The sequence below is a fragment of the Symphalangus syndactylus genome, chromosome 16, assembly GCF_028878055.3.
Source record: "Symphalangus syndactylus isolate Jambi chromosome 16, NHGRI_mSymSyn1-v2.1_pri, whole genome shotgun sequence".
Classification (NCBI taxonomy): domain Eukaryota; kingdom Metazoa; phylum Chordata; class Mammalia; order Primates; family Hylobatidae; genus Symphalangus; species Symphalangus syndactylus.
This window is the reverse complement of record NC_072438.2, coordinates 30,930,512-30,949,248: the sequence shown is the minus strand read 5'-3', so window position 1 is coordinate 30,949,248 and position 18,737 is coordinate 30,930,512. Positions and strand designations below refer to the sequence as shown.

General features: G+C 35.0%; 1 long non-coding RNA gene across 2 annotated transcripts in view; it reads right to left on the bottom strand.

Annotated features, from left to right (window-relative positions):
- Positions 1–18,737, bottom strand: part of LOC129464768 (uncharacterized) — a 635,103-nt gene that overhangs the window by 447,470 nt on the left and 168,896 nt on the right. For both annotated transcript variants that reach the window (XR_010116208.1, XR_010116209.1), the window contains exon 3: positions 4,147–4,331. This is a non-coding gene — a long non-coding RNA (uncharacterized lncRNA). The remainder of the gene's footprint in view (positions 1–4,146; positions 4,332–18,737) is intronic.

Genomic DNA, 18,737 nt, shown 5'->3' with positions numbered 1-18,737 from the left:
TCATCTGACAAAGGGCTAATATCCAGAATCTACAATGAACTCAAACATATTTACAAGAAAAAAACAACCCCATCAAAAAGTGGGCAGAGGACATGAACAGACACTTCTCAAAAGAAGACATTTATGCAGCCAAAAAACACATGAAGAAATGCTCCTCATCACTGGCCATCAGAGAAATGCAAATCAAAACCACAGTGAGATACCATCTCACACCAGTTAGAATGGCCATCATTAAAAAATCAGGAAACAACAGGTGCTGGAGAGGATGTGGAGAAATAGGAACACTTTTACACTGTTGGTGGGACTGTAAACTAGTTCAACCATTGTGGAAGTCAGTGTGGCAATTCCTCAGGGATCTAGAACTAGAAATACCATTTGACCCAGCCATCCCATTACTGGGTATATACCCAAAGGACTATAAATCATGCTGCTATAAAGACACATGCACACGTATGTTTATTGTGGCACTATTCACAATAGCAAAGAGTTGGAACCAACCCAAATGTCCAACAACGATAGACTGGATTAAGAAAATGTGGCACATATACACCATGGAATACTATGCAGCCATAAAAAATGATGAGTTCGTGTCCTTTGTAGGGACATGGATGAAACTGGAAACCATCATTCTCAGTAAACTATCGCAAGGACAAAAAACCAAACACCGCATGTTCTCACTCATAGGTGGGAATTGAACAATGAGAACTCACAGACACAGGAAGGGGAACATCACGCTCCGGGGACTGTTTTGGGGTGGGGGGAGGGGGGAGGGACAGCATTAGGAGATACACCTAATGCTAAATGACGAGTTAATGGGTGCAGGAAATCAACATGGCACATGGATACATATGTAACAAACCTGCACATTGTGCACATGTACCCTAAAACCCTAAAGTATAATAAAAAAAAATAAATAAATAAATAAATAAACCAAGTTCAATTTACACCAAAAAAAAAAAAAAGAAATATTACAAAATATTATATTATTCATTTTATAATATACTTATTAGTTATATACTGTAATTATGAATTATATAATATTCATAACATAAAATATTATAAAATAAGGAGTCAGAGAAATTTAATCCGAATAAAAACAGATGAAAATACATAGTAAAAATTAGAATAGAAATCACTGAAAGTAAAATCAGAAAATCCATAAAGTCTGCAAACCCAAATGCTGGTTTTCAAAAAGATCAATCAATTTGACAAATTTCTGGCTAAGCTAACCAAAAAAATAAAAGAGGGAAGGCACAAATTACTAATATTGTAAAGAAAAAAATGCATCATCACTACAGATCCAATGGACATTAAGAAGATAACAAAGGAATATTATGAGTAACTCTAGGCCCACTGATTAAATAACTTAAAACAGACCAATTCTATGAAAGACACAAACTCCAAAAAATTCACAAAAGGAGAAATAGATAACCTGAATAGCTTTATAATTATTAAATAAATTGAAACAATAATTAATAATTTTTTTAAAGACAGTACCAGACCAAGATGCTTTCACTGGTGAATTCCATCAAACATTTAAGAAACAATACCAGTTCTTTACCATCTCTTTTAGATAATAGAAATAGACATTGCCTAACTAATTCTATGATGCCAGCATTATACAATTCTAAAACCAGATTAAGACATTCCGAAAAAAGGAAAACTACTTGCCAATATCTCTTACGGAACTAAGTAAAATATCTTCAACAGTACATTAGCAAGTTGAATCCAACAATGTACAAAGAGAATTATACAAAATAACCAAGTGGCATTTATTCCATTTATGCAAAGCTAGTTCTACATTTGAAAAGCAATTAATGTAATCCATCATATCATATCGATAGGCTAAAGAACAAACATCACATAATCATATCAACTGATGCAGAAAATGCACTGGGCAAAATCCAACATACATTTACGGCCAAAAAAAAAAAAAAAAAAAAAAAAACTCAGAAAACTAGAGGTGAACTTCCTCACTTTGATAAAGAACATCTACAAAATAACCGCAGATAGCATCATACTTAATGGCGAGTACCTGTATATTTTTCTTTTAAGATTAAGAACAAAGAATGAATGTCCCCTCTCCCCAGTCTTTAATACTAAATATTGTACTGTAGGTCCTACCTAGTACAGTAAGACAAGGAATGGTCATAAAGGTATACAGATCATCAATGAAAAAACAAAACGTCTTTTTAAAAGGATGACTGGATTATTTATGTAGAACATCCCAATGAATCAACAAGAAAATGGAACTCTGAATTAATTGTAGCAAAGTCATAGAAAACAAGGTAAATATGAAAATACTTCTTTTATGCCAGCAATGAACAATTTGAATTTAAAACATAATACTATTTACATCAATATTAAAAAATGAAACATTTAAGTACATATCTGACAAAATATATATAGGATTTATATATGGAAAACTAAAAAACTTGAAAAAATATATTTTAAAATGATGTAAAATAGTAGAAAAATATACCATGTTCATGGAACATTGTTCAGATGTCCCTTCTTCCAAATTGATCTATAGATTCAACACAACCCAGTCAACATTTCAGCAAACTATTTCATGAATATTGATCAACTGAATCTAAAGTTTGTGTAAATAAAAGACCTGGAGTAACCAACACAATTGTGAAGAAAAAGAACAAAATAGAGGACTGATATTACCACTCAACTTCAGACTTATTATCTTCAGACTTATCAGCTGCAGCTACAGTGATAAGAACAGCATGATACTGACAAAATACTAGACACGTAGATCAAAACAAAATAAAGATCCCAGAATCAGACCTACCTACCTATAATCACCTTATCTTTGATAATTGAACAAAGGCAATACAATGGAGAAAAGACAGTCTTTTAATAGTGCTAGATATTCATATCCAAAAAATGCAAGAATTTAATAACTTGTACCTTTTACAAAAATTAACTCAAAATTGGTCCTAGATCTAAATGTAAAATGAAAACTCCTAAAACTTCTAGAGAAATATTATAAAATGTGGGTAAACTTGTGTTTCCTAATAGTTTTTATATATAACCAGAAGTATGCTCCATGATAGAAAAAACTGATAAGTTGAACTTTATCAAAAATTTAAAAATTCTTCTCTGTAAATATCAATGTAAAGAGAATGAAAAGACAAGCCATAGACTGGGATAAAATTATGGCAAAATGCATATTTGATAGGGGCCTTATGTTCAAAATATACAAAGAACTGTGAATTTTCAACAATAATAAAACAAACAACCCAATTTAAAAACAGGCAAAATATCTGAACAGACGCTTCACCAAAGGAGATGTACAGATAAGGATATTTAAAAAATGTTTAAAACCTTTTTAATTTTAGAATTGCAAATTAATACAACAATGAGATAGCACTATAAATCTATTAAAATGGCTAAAATCCAAACATCTGACAACAGCAAATGCTGATATTTGAGGATGCAGCACAACAGAAACTCTTAGTCATTGGCGATAGGAATGCGAAATAGTGCAACCATTTTAGAATTAGTTTGACAGTTTCCTTGCTCTGTCAGCTAAAAGGGGCAAAACGGAAATTACACCTCAGCAGCAATGACCACATCTAGCACCTAGATATTACTTTCTAATACTATTCTCCAATAAAATAAACCAGAGGTTTTTGATAAACAGCCGATTCTTGGACTGGAGCGGGAAATGTACAAGATGAGCTTGGAGCATCGTGTTAATGGTAGAAAGTAAAAAAGGTTTTAAAAACTGGATGCTGATATGTCATATGGGCACAGTAGCCATTTGAAAGAGTTCCCAATGGCCAAATCTGAAACAATTTGAGCAACAAATTAAAGTGGTATTGGATTATATGCCAAAGTATAAAATAAATATCAATGTATTATTATTATAATTATTAAATAAATTAATAAATGAGGAAAAAGAGACACATCTCCAATGAAGCAGAATAATTATGCAGAGATTCCACTTTAAAGGAGATAGAACATGACTCCCACTCCTTAAGTGTAGACTGTACTGTACACAGTGACTTTTCCTTCCAAAGTTTACAATTTGAAAAAACCAAAGAATTACAGTAAGGGAACCTGAAAATCATCAATGGTGATAAGAAGCTATGTTAATAATAAGCTTTATATGTAATAAAAATGGCACTTTACCTGTATGATCTTCCTTCTAAAAAGTCACAATTCCAGTGTAATCATGAGAAAAGCATCAAGCAAATCCCAATGGAAGAAAATTGTCAATGTCTTCAAAACCAAGAAAAGCGTGAGAAACCAGCACAACCAAGAGGAGTCTACGGAGACATGGCAGTGAAACGTAATGTGGCATCCTCCATGCGATCCTGGAACAGGAAAATGATATTAGGTGAAAATGAAGGAAATCTGAATAAACTGTGAACAATAGTACACCATTATTGGCTTATGAACTGTAACAAATATACTATGCAAATGCACATATTAATAGAGGAAACCGTGTGTGTGTGGGGGGGAGATAAATGTATAGAAATTTTCTGTACTATCCACTCAGTTTTTCCGTAAACCTAAAACTGTTTTAAAAATAAAGTTTATCAAGAAAAATTTTAAAATAAAGATGAAGTAAAGACATATTAAGGAATACACATGGTAAAAGAAGTTATCATTCTAGACCTGCACCATCAGAAATAATAAAGGAAGTTCTCGGGCAGAAGAATAATGATACCAGACAGAAACATGGATCAATAAAAGAAATAAAATACCTGGGAAGGAATAAAAACGTGAGTAAATATAAAATATATTATTCTTTATGTTTAATATCTTTAAATGATGTGACTGTCTAAAGCTACAATAGTACCAAGGTATTGTGGTACTTACATGTAGAATTAAAATATTTGACCAAAAATAGCACAGAGTGTAGAACGAAGTCAATGAAGTATTCTAAGTTTGTTATACTTTACATACAGTGACATAATATTATTGGGCAACAGGCTGTGACAAGTTAAAGATACATATATGTATAGTAAACATTATGGTAACTAATATAAAATAATTATAAGTAATAAATTAATTAAAAATACTAAGAAAGTAAAAATAAGAATCAAAAACCAGATAGTATAAATAAAAAAATTGCAAGATAGTACATTTAAATGTAAGCATATACATCAATTACATTAAATGCAAATTATATAAATGCTAAATTAAAAGGCATAGATTTTAAAATCATATAAAAAACAATAATATATGCTACCAACAAAGAGATCAATGACAAAGATAAGACATAGATTAGTTAAAATCAATAGACCAATATGCCACATAACTCTAATTGAAAGAAAACCGAAGCGGCTATATTACTATCAGACAAACTAGACTTGAGAAAAGGAAATATCGTACTACATTAAAATAATGGGATAAGTTTATCAGGAAAACATAATAATGCAAAAATATATTTGCTATAGAAATACAAGGAAATATATTTAATTCCACAATTAATGATGGAGAATTTAACACTGAAAAGCACTTCTATTAAAAAACCACATCTAACATATAAATGCTGAAAGACTGATTCCTCCCTAAGATCAGGGACAATCCAAGTATGTCTGCCCTCACTACTTTTATTTAACATTGTACCAGAAGTTCTGGCAAGGACTGTAAGGCAGGACAAAGAAACAAAATACTAACATAAGAAAAATGTTTAAAAACCATGTGCATTCACAGATAATCACCTACAGAGAAAAATCACAACATAGCTAACAAAAAAGGCTCACGAGGAACTGTTATCTTTAGCAAGATAACAGAAGACAAGGTTATTAGAAACAAAAGCAACTGTATTTCTAGCAGTGTTCAATTGGAAATTTTAAAATTTTTAAAAATACTTCCTGTAATAGCATCAAAAACATTAGAAAATTTAACAAAATATGTGCAGAATCTGTACACTGAAAACCATAAAACATTACTGAGAAATATAAAAGACCTAAGTAAATTTAATAAATACTGTATTCCAAAAATTAGCCAGGCATGTGGCATGTGCCTGTAATCCCAGCTACTTGGGAGGCTGAGGCAGGAGAATTGCTTGAACCCGGAGGGCGGAGGTTGCAGTGAGCTGAGATCGCACCACTTCACTCCAACCTGTGCAAAAGAGCAAGACTCCCTCTCAAAAAAAAAAAATGCTGTATTCATGGGTCAGATGACTAAATATTAACGTGATGGTTAATATTAGGTGTCAACTTGAGTGGATTGAAGGATGCCTAGATAGTTGGTAATGTATTATTTCTAGGTGTGCCTGTGAGGGCGTTGCCAGAGGCAACTGAAATTTGAGTAAGTGGACTGGGAGAAAAAGACCCACTCTCAGTGTGGGTGGGCACCATTCAATTGGCTGCCAGCATGGCTAGAACAAAGCAGGTGGAAGGTGGGATAAGCTGGCTTGCTGAGTCTTCCAGCTTTCATCTTTCTCCTGTTATGGATGCTTCCTGCCCTTGAACATCAGACTCCAGATTCTTCCTCCTTCGGACGCGGCCTTACACCAGTGGTTTGCTGGGGGCTCTCAGGCTTTTGGCTACAGACCAAAAACTGCACTGTCAGCTTCCCTACCTTTGAGGCTTTTGGACTCAGACTAAGCCACTACTGGCTTCCTTCCTCCTCACCCTTCACACGGCCTATTGTGAGACTTCACCTTGTGATCATGTGAGCCAATTCTCATTACTAAACTCCCTTTCATATATACACAGATCCTATTAGTTCCGTCCCTCTGAAGAACTCTAACACAAACAAATGTCAATTCCTGCCAAATTCATGCATAGATTCAAGACAATCTCAATCCAAATTATTAGATATTTGTTTTACTTTTAGAAATTGAGATGATTCTAAAATTTAGACAGAAATTAAAAGAGAATAAAAAGAGAATTCTCATTACCCAATTTCAAGATTTTAAGATAGAGTTAAAAAAATCTTTATTCATGAATGACTATGCAGAAAATCACAGAAGGCAAATATGCACATAAAATATGTTTAAATATCTTTAGTTATTGTAGAAATACAAATAAAAAACAATGAGATGTCACTATCATCTGCTAAAATGACTAAAATTAAAAAGACTGACAATATTAAATGCTGGTGATATGGAAATCTAGAACTTTTCATACTTATCTTGTGAAATGCAAAATAGTATACCTCTCTAGAAAATAGTTTGACAAATATTTATAAAGTTTACATACATATATATATATATATATATATATACACTGATTATATAATCTAGTAATTCTACTTGCTGTGTTTTAAATATGTCCCCCAAAGTTCATGTACTGGAAACTTAATTCCCAATGCAACAGTGTTAAGAGTCGGGACCTTTAAGAGGTGATTAGGTCATGAGGGGCCTGCCCTCATCAATGGATTAATGGGATTATAGCAGGAGTAGATTAGTTCTCATGGGAGTGGGTTCTCAATAAAAGGAACGAGTCTGGCCACATTTCTCTCTTACTTTCTCCTGCTTTCTGGCCTTCTCACCTTTATCCCTAGGAAGACATAGCAGCAAGGCCCTCGCCAGATGTGGGCCCCTCTACCTTGGACTTTCCAGCCTCCAGAGCTATAAGTTTCTTTTCTTTATAAGTTACCCCGTCTGTGGTATTGTTATAGCAATACAAAACGGTCTAAGACACTATTTTTGTATATTCAGCAAAGAGAACCAAAAACCTGTCTTCACACAAAGACATGTACACAAATGTTTATACCAATTTTATCCATACTAATCAGAAATAATGCAAAAATGTATCTTATAAATGAATAAACAATATGTAATATATCCATATAAGGAAATAGTACCCAGCAATAAAAAATAATAAACTAGTGATACATGCAACATGGATGAATTTTGAAAGCATCATATATTGCACAGAAGCTATATACTATATGACAGGACATTCTAATAAACAAGATAAATATACAGGGAAAGTTATCAGAAGAGTCGTCAGCAAGGCCTGGAAACTGACAGAGAGGCAAAAGAGCAAGAGAAAATATGATGAACTGAAAAAAAAATTCCATTTTTATTTTGATAATTATATAACTACATTTGTCCAAACTCATCAAACTGTACACTTAAAAAACAATTTTATTGTTTATACATCAATAATACTTACTTAAAAATAAATTAACCAAGAAAACAATAAGAGCGATCATTCCCTTATTCCTGACTTCGGGGACAATGATTCTAATGTTTTACAATTAGACATAATGTTTGCTGTCAGTTTGAAATAGCTAGCCTTTATCATTTTGGGGATTTATTCTTGATCTCCAATTCCTAAATGACTAACACTTTTTATCAATAATTGATGTTGAATTAGTTTAAAGCACTTTTTCAGTGTCTCTCAAGATAAAATTTTCTTTTCTCCTTTGATCAACTGTTGTGATGAATTATTATTTGGTTTCCTAATATTGAATTGTTAGTGCATTCCTGGAATAAAAACCTATTTGGTCAGAGTGTGCTATCGTTTAATAAGGAGCTACATCTGATTTGCTAATATTTTGCAGCTGTGGTTCTAAAGATGTCTAATCTCTTTAAAATGTTCCATTTTTCTTATGTTTTGGCATAGGATTTTGCTTTATTCATAATTGAAATTTGGAAGCTTTCCATCAATTTTTATAATATGAACTAGTTAAACACATCAGTTTCATAACACAACCTAAATTATTTGGTGAGAATGATCTTTTGATAATTATTTCTTTGATATTATTTCCTATTTATTTGATATTTATGAAATTATTTTAAGCTTCATCATAAAGTATTAATTTTAACAAAAAATTCCTTCTGGAAAATTGTTCATTTCATTGTATTCTAAAAAGTATAAAGAATTTAAATAATCTTTACAAAAATGTTCTCTACATTTGATGCTGCATTCCTTTTGTTTCATAATGTAACATAGATACTTTTAAAAAAATTTTCTATCGTATCAGTAGCTCACAAAATTTAATACAATTTGGAATAGCCTTGAAAATTTTTCAACATTAATTGGTCTTAGCATAACCTCAGAACTAATGAATTAACATTTCTTATATGAAGAAAATAAATGTTGCATTTGATCTTTAGTCTTCCATTTTTATTTAATTTCTCTGATGAGTGAAGGTTGAACATCTCAAATCCAAAAATGTGATATCCAAGATGCTCAAAAATCCAAAACTTTTTGAGCGCTAATGTGACAGTCAAAGGAAATGCTCATTGGAGTATTTTGGATTTCAGATTTTTAGGTGTGGGATGCTAACCCACGTATGATGCAAATACTCCAAACTCCAAAAAAATCCAAAATCTGAATCTTTTTTTTAGTTTTTTTTTTTTTGAGACAGAGTCTCGCACTGTCACCCAGGCTGGATTGCAGTGGCAGGATCTCGGCTGACTGCAAGCTCCACCTCCTAGGTTCACGTCATTCTTCTGCCTCAGCCTCCAGAGTAGCTGGGACTACAGGCACCCGCCACCACGCCTGGCTAATTTTTTGTATTTTTAGTAGAGAGAGGGTTTCACCCTGTTAGCCAGGATGGTCTCGATCTCCAGACCTCGTGATCCGCCCGCCTCGGCCTCCCAAAGTGCTGAGACTACAGGCATGAGCCACCGCGCCCGGCCGGAAACACTTCTAATCCCAAACACTTCAGATAAGGGACACTCAACTTGCATTCTTTTTTTTTTTTTTTCTGCCCATGATCTACTTTTTAACCGTTTTTTTAATTCTAGTTTGGAATTTGAAAATCATGCTTTTATTCCGTATTTTTCCCTGGATCAGCCTTAAAATATTTGGAAAAGAATTAGTGATCTTATCTTTTATAAAATTACATCTTAATTTGTCCGTAGGGGATACTTGTTTCTTCTCCCTCATTTATTTACCTATTCAATAATTGATACCCATGTGGGATCATACATATTTATTTTATAATCTAATATTATTTAATTTTATTAGTTCCCATTATTCCAGGTTTGGCTATTAGGAGTTCTTTTAGTGTATCTGTATCCTTTGACAGGGCTCCGTCAGAGTAGAATTTTGTTTTTTGGTTTTTTTTTCCCTCATCATTTCCTTACCGTTAGCAATACAAGATGCTCCAAGCCCCAGGCCTAGATCAGCCATTTCTTAAAGGAGCCTTGGCTCCTTTTATTTAAGAATGGTACTCAGAACCAAGACCTGAGCTCTAGATATACTTGTTAACATACTAGGATGTTTTTACTTCCAGGTTGATGAAGTAAGAAAACATACACATGTATACTAACCTGTGTATATACACATGTACACTGACCTGTGTATATACACATCTCTAAATACTTCTATGTAACCATACATATGTATATAAACTTACACATGAGTTCATACTGATGTCTACAACTCTTATCTATTGAAATATGGATTATTCTAGCCTCCTCCCTTTGCTTATGGGTAAATCCTGACTTCCCACCTTGCTCCCACTATCCACCATCCACTTACTTAATTGTTCAATTCTTGTATACATGTATAACAGTACAATAGTTTTAAACTAATTGTTTTGTATGAAACAGCATTTTCCACTCAATTCCCATACTTTAATATGCACTGTTTTTTGCCTGCAATTTTACAAATTCCACTCATTTCTACTTAAATCAGCGTGTTATCCTTCATCCTTTGTGGTGATGTTGCTTCCCACATTTGTAATACAGTGAGATTGATTTGTCACATTCCACATTCCATCCTGGGATTTCCCAAAAACATATATTTTTAATAATAAATTGCATACATGATATAGATAATCTGCTTGCAAGAAAGTGGATAATCTGCTTGCATAAGGCCCTACATCTTGACTGTGGGCTGCACATAGTGACTTCCTTCGAGAGAGTATACTGTTCAATGAGAAGAAAACTTTACAGTGGAGAAACATGACACAAACATATTAGCCAGGTGGTCAACTTACAAAAGATGTTAATAATAGAGGAAATTGTGCAGGAAGCATGGAAACTCTCTGTACTATCTTTACAATTTCTCTGTAAAGTTAAAACTTTATTTTAAAAAACAGTTTGTATGACTATCTCTTGATAAGTAAAACAAACTTTTATTATCCACTTTTTTCCTTTAATCTAATATTTTAGATCATGATAATGATGATGATGATTATTTGTTGTTGTTTTCTTCAACTTTAAGTTCCAGGGAAAATGTGCAGGATGTGCAGTTTTATTGCATAGCTAAAAGTGTGCTATGGTGGTCTGCTGCACAGATCAACCCATCACCTTGGTATTAAGCTCAGCATCGATTAGCTATTCTTCCTGATGCTCTCCCTCCCCCCACCCCACCTGCGACAGGCCCCAGTGTGTATTGTCCCCACCACGTGTCTATGTGTGCTCATCATTGAGCTCCCACTAATGAGAACATTAGGTGTTTGGTTTTCTGTTCCTGCATTAGTTTGCTGATGATAATGGCTTCCAGCTAAATCCATGTCCTACAAAGGACATGATCTCATTCCTTTTTATGGCTGCGTAGTATTTCATGGTGTATATATACCACATTTTCTTTATCCACTCTATCATTGATGGGCATTTGGGTTGATTCCATGTCTTTGCTATTGTGAATAGCGCTGCAATGAACATATGCATGCATGTATTTTTTTTTTTTTTTTTTTTTTTTTTTTTGGTGGGGGGGATGGAGTCTCGCTCTGTCGCCCAGGCTGGAGTGCAGTGGTGTGATCTCGGCTCACTGCAAGCTCCGCCTCCCGGGTTCACGCCATTCTCCTGTCTCAGCCTCCCAAGCAGCTGGGACTACAGGCACCCTCCACCATGCCTGGCTAATGTTTTGTATTTTTAGTAAAGACAGGGTTTCACTGTGTTAGCCAGGATGGTCTCGATCTCCTGACCTCATAATCCACCTGCCTCGACCTCCGAAAGGCGTGCATGTATCTTTATAATAGAATGATTTACATTCCATTGGATGTATATCCAGTAATGGGATTGCTGGGTAGAATGGTATTTCTGCTTCTAGATCTTTCAGTAATCGCCACACTGTCTTCCACAATGGTTGAACTAATTTACACTCCCACCAACAGTGTAAAAGCATTACTTTTTCTCTGCAACCTTGCCAGCATCTGTTGTTTCTTGACTTAATAATCACCATTCTGATTGGTGTGAGATGGTATCTCATTGTAGTTTTGATTTGTGTTTCTCTAGTGATCAGTGATGTTGAGCTTTTTTTCCATGTTTCTTGGCCACATGAATGTCTTCTTTTGAGAAGTGTCCGTCCATATCTTTTGCCTACCTTTTAATGAAGTTGTTTTATTATTGTAAATTTTTGTAAGTTCCTTTGTCAGATGGATAGATTGCAAATTTTTCTCCCATTCTGCAGATTGTCTGTTCACTCTGATAACAGTTTCCTTTGTTGTGTGGAAGTTCTTTAGTTGAATTCGATCCCATTTGTCAATTTTTGCTTTTGTTGCAATTGCTTTTGGCATTTTTGTCATGAAGTTTTTATCCACGCCTATGTCCTGAATAGTATTGCCTAGATTTCCTCTAGGGTTTTTACAGTTTTGAGTTTTACATTTAAGTCTTTAATCCATCTTGAGTTAAATTTTGTATAAAATGTAAGGAAGGGGTCCAGTTTCAATTTTTCTGCATATGGCTAGCCAGTTCTCTCAGCATCGTTTATTAAACAGGGATTCCTTTCCCCATTGCTGCATTTTTTCAGGTTTGTCAAAGATCAGATGATTGTAGGTGTGTGTTTTTATTTCTCAGTTATTTCTTCTGTTTTATTGGTCTGTGTGTTTGTTTTCTTACCCATACCATGCTGTTTTAATTACTATACAGAACTCTCCACCCCAAAACAACAGAATATACATTCTTCTCATCACCTCATGGCACTTACTACAAAATTAATCACATAATTGGAAATAAAACACTCCTCCTTCGCAAATGCAAATGAACTGAAATCATGACAGTCTCTCAGATCACAGCACAATCAAATTAGAACTCAAGATTAAGAAACTCACTCAAAACCACACAACTACATGAAAACTGAACAACCTGCTCCTGAATGGATAAACAATGAAATTAAGACAGAAATCAAGAAGTTATTTGAAACTAATGAGAACAAAGAGACAACATACCAGAATCTCTGGAATGCAGCTAAAGCAGTGTTAAGAGAGAAAATTATAGCGTTAAATGCCCACATCAAAAAGCTAGAAAGATCTCAAGTCAAAAATTTAACATCACAACTAAAAGAACTAGAGAACAAAGAGCAAACAAACGGGAAAACTACCAGAAGACAAGAAATAACCAAGATCAGAGCAGAACTGAAGGAATAGAGTCACAAAAAAACCCTATAAAAATCAACAAATTGGCCAGGCATGGTGGCTCACACCTGTAATCCCAGCACTTCGGGAGGTTGAGGTGGGCAGATCGTGAGGTTAGGAGTTCGAGAACAGCCTGACCAACATGGTGAAACCCCGTCTTTACTAAAAATACAAAAATTAGCCAGGCATGGTGGCATTCACCTATAATCCCAGCTACTCAGGAGGCTAAAGCAGAAGAATTGCTTGAACCCAGGAGGCGGAGGTTGCAGTGAGCCGAGATTGTGCCACTGCACTCAGCCTGGGAGACAGAGCAAGACTCTGTCTCAAAAAAAAAAAAAAAAAATCAACGAATCCAGGAGCTGTTTTTCGAAAAAATTAACAAAATAGACTGATATCTAGACTAATGAAGAAAACAGAGAAGAATCAAATAGAAACCATCAGAAATAAGTTTATAGCACCACTGAACCCACAGAATTACAAATAACCATTAGAAAATACTACAAACACCTCTATGCACATAAACTAGAAAATCTAGAAGAAATGGATAAATTCCGGCACACATACACTCTTTCAGGACTGAACCAGGGAGAAATGGAATTCCTGAATAGACCAATAAACAGTTATGAAATTGAGGCAGTAATAAATAGCTTACTAACCAAAAAAAGCCCAGGACCAGACAGATTTACAGCTGAATTCTACCAGAGGTATAAAGAAGAGCTGGTACCATTTCTACTGAAACTATTCCAAAAAAAAAAAAGAAATGAAAAGAAGGGACTCCTCCTCAACTCATTTTATAAGGCCAGCCTCATCCTGATACCAGTATCTGACAGAGATACAGTAAAACAAAAGAAAACTTCAGGCCAATATCTCTGATGAACATTGTGCAAAAATCCTCAATAAGATACTTGCAAACCAAATCAAATACTGCAAATAGCACATCAAAAAGCTTATCCACCACAGTTAAGTTGCCTTCATCCCTGGGACGCAAGGTTAGTTCAACATACATAAATCGATAAGTGTAATTCACCACATAAACAGAACTAAAGACAAAAACCACGAGTATCTCAACAGATGCAGAAAAGGCTTACGATAAAATTTAACATTCCTTCATGTTAAAAACTCTCAATAAACTAGGTATTGAAGGAACATACCTCAAAATAATAAGAGCCATATATGACAAACCCACAGCCAATATTTTACTTAATGGGCAAAAGCTGGAAGCATTCCCCTTGAAAACTGGCACAAGACAAGGATGCCCTCTCTCACCACTCATATTCAATATAGTATTGGAAGTTCTGGTCAGGGCAATCAGGCAAGAGAAAGAAATAAAGGGTATTCATTTAGGAAGAAAGCCGATTATGATTATTATTTAAAATCTTAAAGTATCTGAGTTGCTTTTTAAAAAATGTATTTTTATATTTGCAGTTTAAAACTCACACTTGGAAAACTATTTTATTGGTTTATTGTTCACTGATGTTTAGCTAATCCTATTTCTTGAGGAGGCTGGTTCATTAATGGATTATTTACCACAAATAGAATTTAAAGACAAAATTGACAAAATCAACATTTTTAAATTTTACCATGTTAAAGGTTCTAAAATTGACCTCTATTTGTTAAAATAGAAGCTTTTGAAGTGCATTAAAAGGGCCAAAGACATACTAAGTCCAAAACAGAAGCTTTCTTCTTGCTGTATTCTGAAACGCTTGAAAAAAGAATGTCATTTTAATTATTTAATTCAATTTAATTATTGTTGTGATAGAATAGCATCTAAAATTGCCTCATGTATGCCAATAGTGGTCTCATTTATTGAGACAAGGGATACAAGAAGGTGACAATTTTATAGTGAAGACAGACAACAAATTCATTGTTACACATTTTAAGTTTGAATTTAATTTAAATTTAAATTCATTAACTTCATTGAAAAAAATAAATTCATGTTGAGATGTGCAGTAAACAATTAGATATACCCGTCTGGCATTACACAAATTTCCCAGGTTGCAGAATTTTTTAAAAAATGAATCTTTAGAAATGGTAGTTGGAACTTAGAGAAAATTTATGTTAAGAAGGAAGGAAAATTTAGAGGGGAAAAACCAACAGACATCAATATTAAGTGTGAAGGAATGATGACAAGGTAGGAACAGCCACAGCACTAAGAAGAGGCACAAGAGACTGTGGTGCTACATGAACAAGGAGGGAGAATTTCAGTGAGAGAGTAAGCAGCAGTGTCAAAGGATGAAGCAAGAGTGAGGTCAATGGGTAGGACAGTGTATTAGTCCATTCTCACACTGCTATAAAGAAATACCCAAGACTAGATAATTTACAAAGGAAAGAGGTCTAATTGACTCATAGTTCTCCATTGCTTGGAGACCTCAGGAAACTTACAATCATGACAGAAGATAAAGGAGAAGCAAAGGCACATCTTACATGGCAGCAGGGGTATGAAGGAAATTGCCAAACACTTTTAAAACCATCGGCTCTTGTAAGAAATCACTCACTGTCATGAGAACAGCAGGTGGGAAACCAGCCCTATGATCCAGTCACCTCCCAACAGGTGCCTCCCTCAACACATGGGTTTATGGGGATTATAATTCAAGGTGAGATTTGGGTGGGGACACAGAGACAAACAATATCAGACAGTTAACACTTATTGACCAACTTTTAGAAGCTTTTTATAAAATGCCTAATTTATTCCCCCCAAAATCCTGCTTAGATAAAATTATCCTTGCCCCTTTGCAGAAGAAAAAACTGGAGCTCAAGAAGACTAAGAAAAACTGCCAATGGCCATAATGCTAAGAAGCTGAAAAATTGAAATTGAAACCCAAACTCTAGTGTGAGGATCCAAAGTTCACACTTTCTTCCTTTCTCTGTGCCAAATGAACGCCATAAATAAGAGCGTTAAACAAAAAAAGAAAAGAAAAAGCTATACTCTAATGCTGATGGAAGTGCCCATATTTTCAGAAAATTGAAGAAAGTTATTGGAAGTGAGAACATTGAAATTATGAGAGTAAATTACTTTGCTGAAAAGGAAGACAAGTCCAAAATTCAAGAAAGTTGAGTAAAAGAAAAAGCAAAATTAAAGTGAGAACCTTGGAATTGGTTAATAATCCTAGAGAAAGAATTGGTAGAGAAGAGGATGAAGACACAGAAGAGGGACAAAAGATGGAGAACAGTCTCTGAGATGGTAGGAGAAATAGAAAGAGACTGGGACTAATTTGTCTTCAGAAAGGAATTGCTTTTCACTGAAAATGGAGGGAATTAAGAGGGTATGTGGCCATGCATGCTGTTTTACATGAGAGTCAGAAGTTGAGCATTTCCCTACATAATGGCAATTAGTGTTGCTCTTCCTTGTGACATAGAGGAGAGTTAGGTGGATGAGTAGGTAACCTAGAAAATAGTAATAAATATATGACATGTTCATGAAATTAGAAGAGGAATTAGCATAGATATTCTTATTTGCAGTTCTGAAGGCTTACTGAAATTTGGAGAACATAAATATATGCACGGGAATAGACAGGACATAGAGTTGCAAAGTGGATTTGAAAATAAAAGTAGGTGGAAAAAACATTTAGCAAAAGAGTACAGTAAGGGATATATCAAAGAATGCTAAGGAAGTGGGTAAATAAAATGAAGAGTGGGTATTAGGTGTTATAGACAAAAGAACAGTTGTAACTATTTACCAAACTGGTGTTCGGTAGATCACTAGGCTTTTTTAATTGTTCACATAAATTTAATTAAAGTCATTACAAAATCTTGGTTATTCAGAATAAATGTTAGTGCTTGTAATTCTTCAGTAAAGAAACATTTCAACTTTCATTAACCCTACACACCATTTTATCTTTGATATCATTGGACTCTGTGTCCCCACCAAAATCTCATCTCGAATTATGATTCCCACAGGGGCCTGGTGGGACGTGATTGAATCATGCGGGCAGACTTCCTCCTTGCTGTTCTCATGATAGTGAGTTTCTCGTGAGACCTGGCTGTTTTAAAGTGTATGGCACTTCCCCCCTTGCTCTCTCTCTCTTATGCTCTGCCATGGTAAGACATGCCTGCTTCCCCTTTGCCTTCTGCCACGACTGTAAGTTTTCTGAGGTCTCACAGTCATGCTTCCTGTTAAGCCTACAGCACTGAGTCAATTACACCTCTTTTCTTCATAAATTACCCAGTCTCAGGTAGTTACAGCAGTGTGAAAATGTACTAATAAAATCTTCCTCTGTGTCTCTCCTATGAACATGCTAAAACACTATTTTTCCTTGTAATAACATAATTTGGTAACTGATGCTATAAAGGAAGTAGAGAAAGGAGAAGACTGACATAAGCAGATAGAAGTCAAAGAATGAGTATTCAAATTTAAACTTTTAGACCTGATGCATAAATACAAGGTATAGGCCAGATAGAGTATGTATATGATTAGGCAGCAGCAGTAGACTGTAGCTGAGGGCCGGGCGCGGTGACTCAAGCCTGTAATCCCAGCACTTTGGGAGGCCGAGGTGGGCGGATCACGAGGTCAGGATATCGAGACCATCCTGGCTAACATGGTGAAACCCCGTCTCTACTAAAAATACAAAAAATTAGCCGGGCATGTTGGCAGGCGCCTGTAGTCCCAGCTACTCGGGAGGCTGAGGCAGGAGAATGGCATGAACTCAGGAGGTGGAGGTTGCGGTGAGCCGAGATCGTGCCTCTGCACTGTAGCCGGGGGGACAGAGAAAGACTCCATCTCAAAAAAAAAAAAAAAAAAAAAGAAAAGAAAAGGTCAATAGCAAATTGGATAGATTGCTGGGTGGCTAATTCACATGGCTACAGAAGTGACCAACAGTCATGCCAGAATTTGATGAGAGAATAATGACCAACTGTTCAAGTAATGGTCAAATGTTGGGATTAATTTTGAGGTTAGTATATGAGAACACATCATAGAAGTAGGAAATGCATAGCTGGTTCTTTGCAATTTGTGAGACATCAAAGTTAGTGGATGCAATAATTTAGCAGCATCTTAGCAATAATGAAAAAAATTACTCGTCTTTGGAATCTGCTCTGGGGATGTATGAGTCATCTCTGTTTGGGAAGGCAGCAGGGTAAGAGATGGCACAAGTGGGAGGATCCAAGTTTTGTTTTGTTGATATTGCTTGTTTTTGTTTTTTTTTTTCCTTTTTTGAGTACAAGATGTGTTATGGATTGAATTGTATCCTGTCAAAAAATCACACATTGAAGTCCAATACTTCACAAAGACACAAAAGAGAGAAGATGATATGAAGAGGCACAGGGAGAAGATGGCCATCTAAAAGCCAAGGAGAGAAGCCTAGAACAGATCCTTCCTTCACAGCCCTCAGAAGAAACAAACTCTGCCAACACCTTGATTTTGAACTTCTGGCCTCCAGAGCTGTGAGATAATAAATTCTGTCGTGTATGCCATTCAATTTGTGGTGCTTTGGCACAGCAGCCCTAGAAAACAAATACGGATTGTATTAGTTTGTCTTCACGCTGCTAATAAAGACATGCTG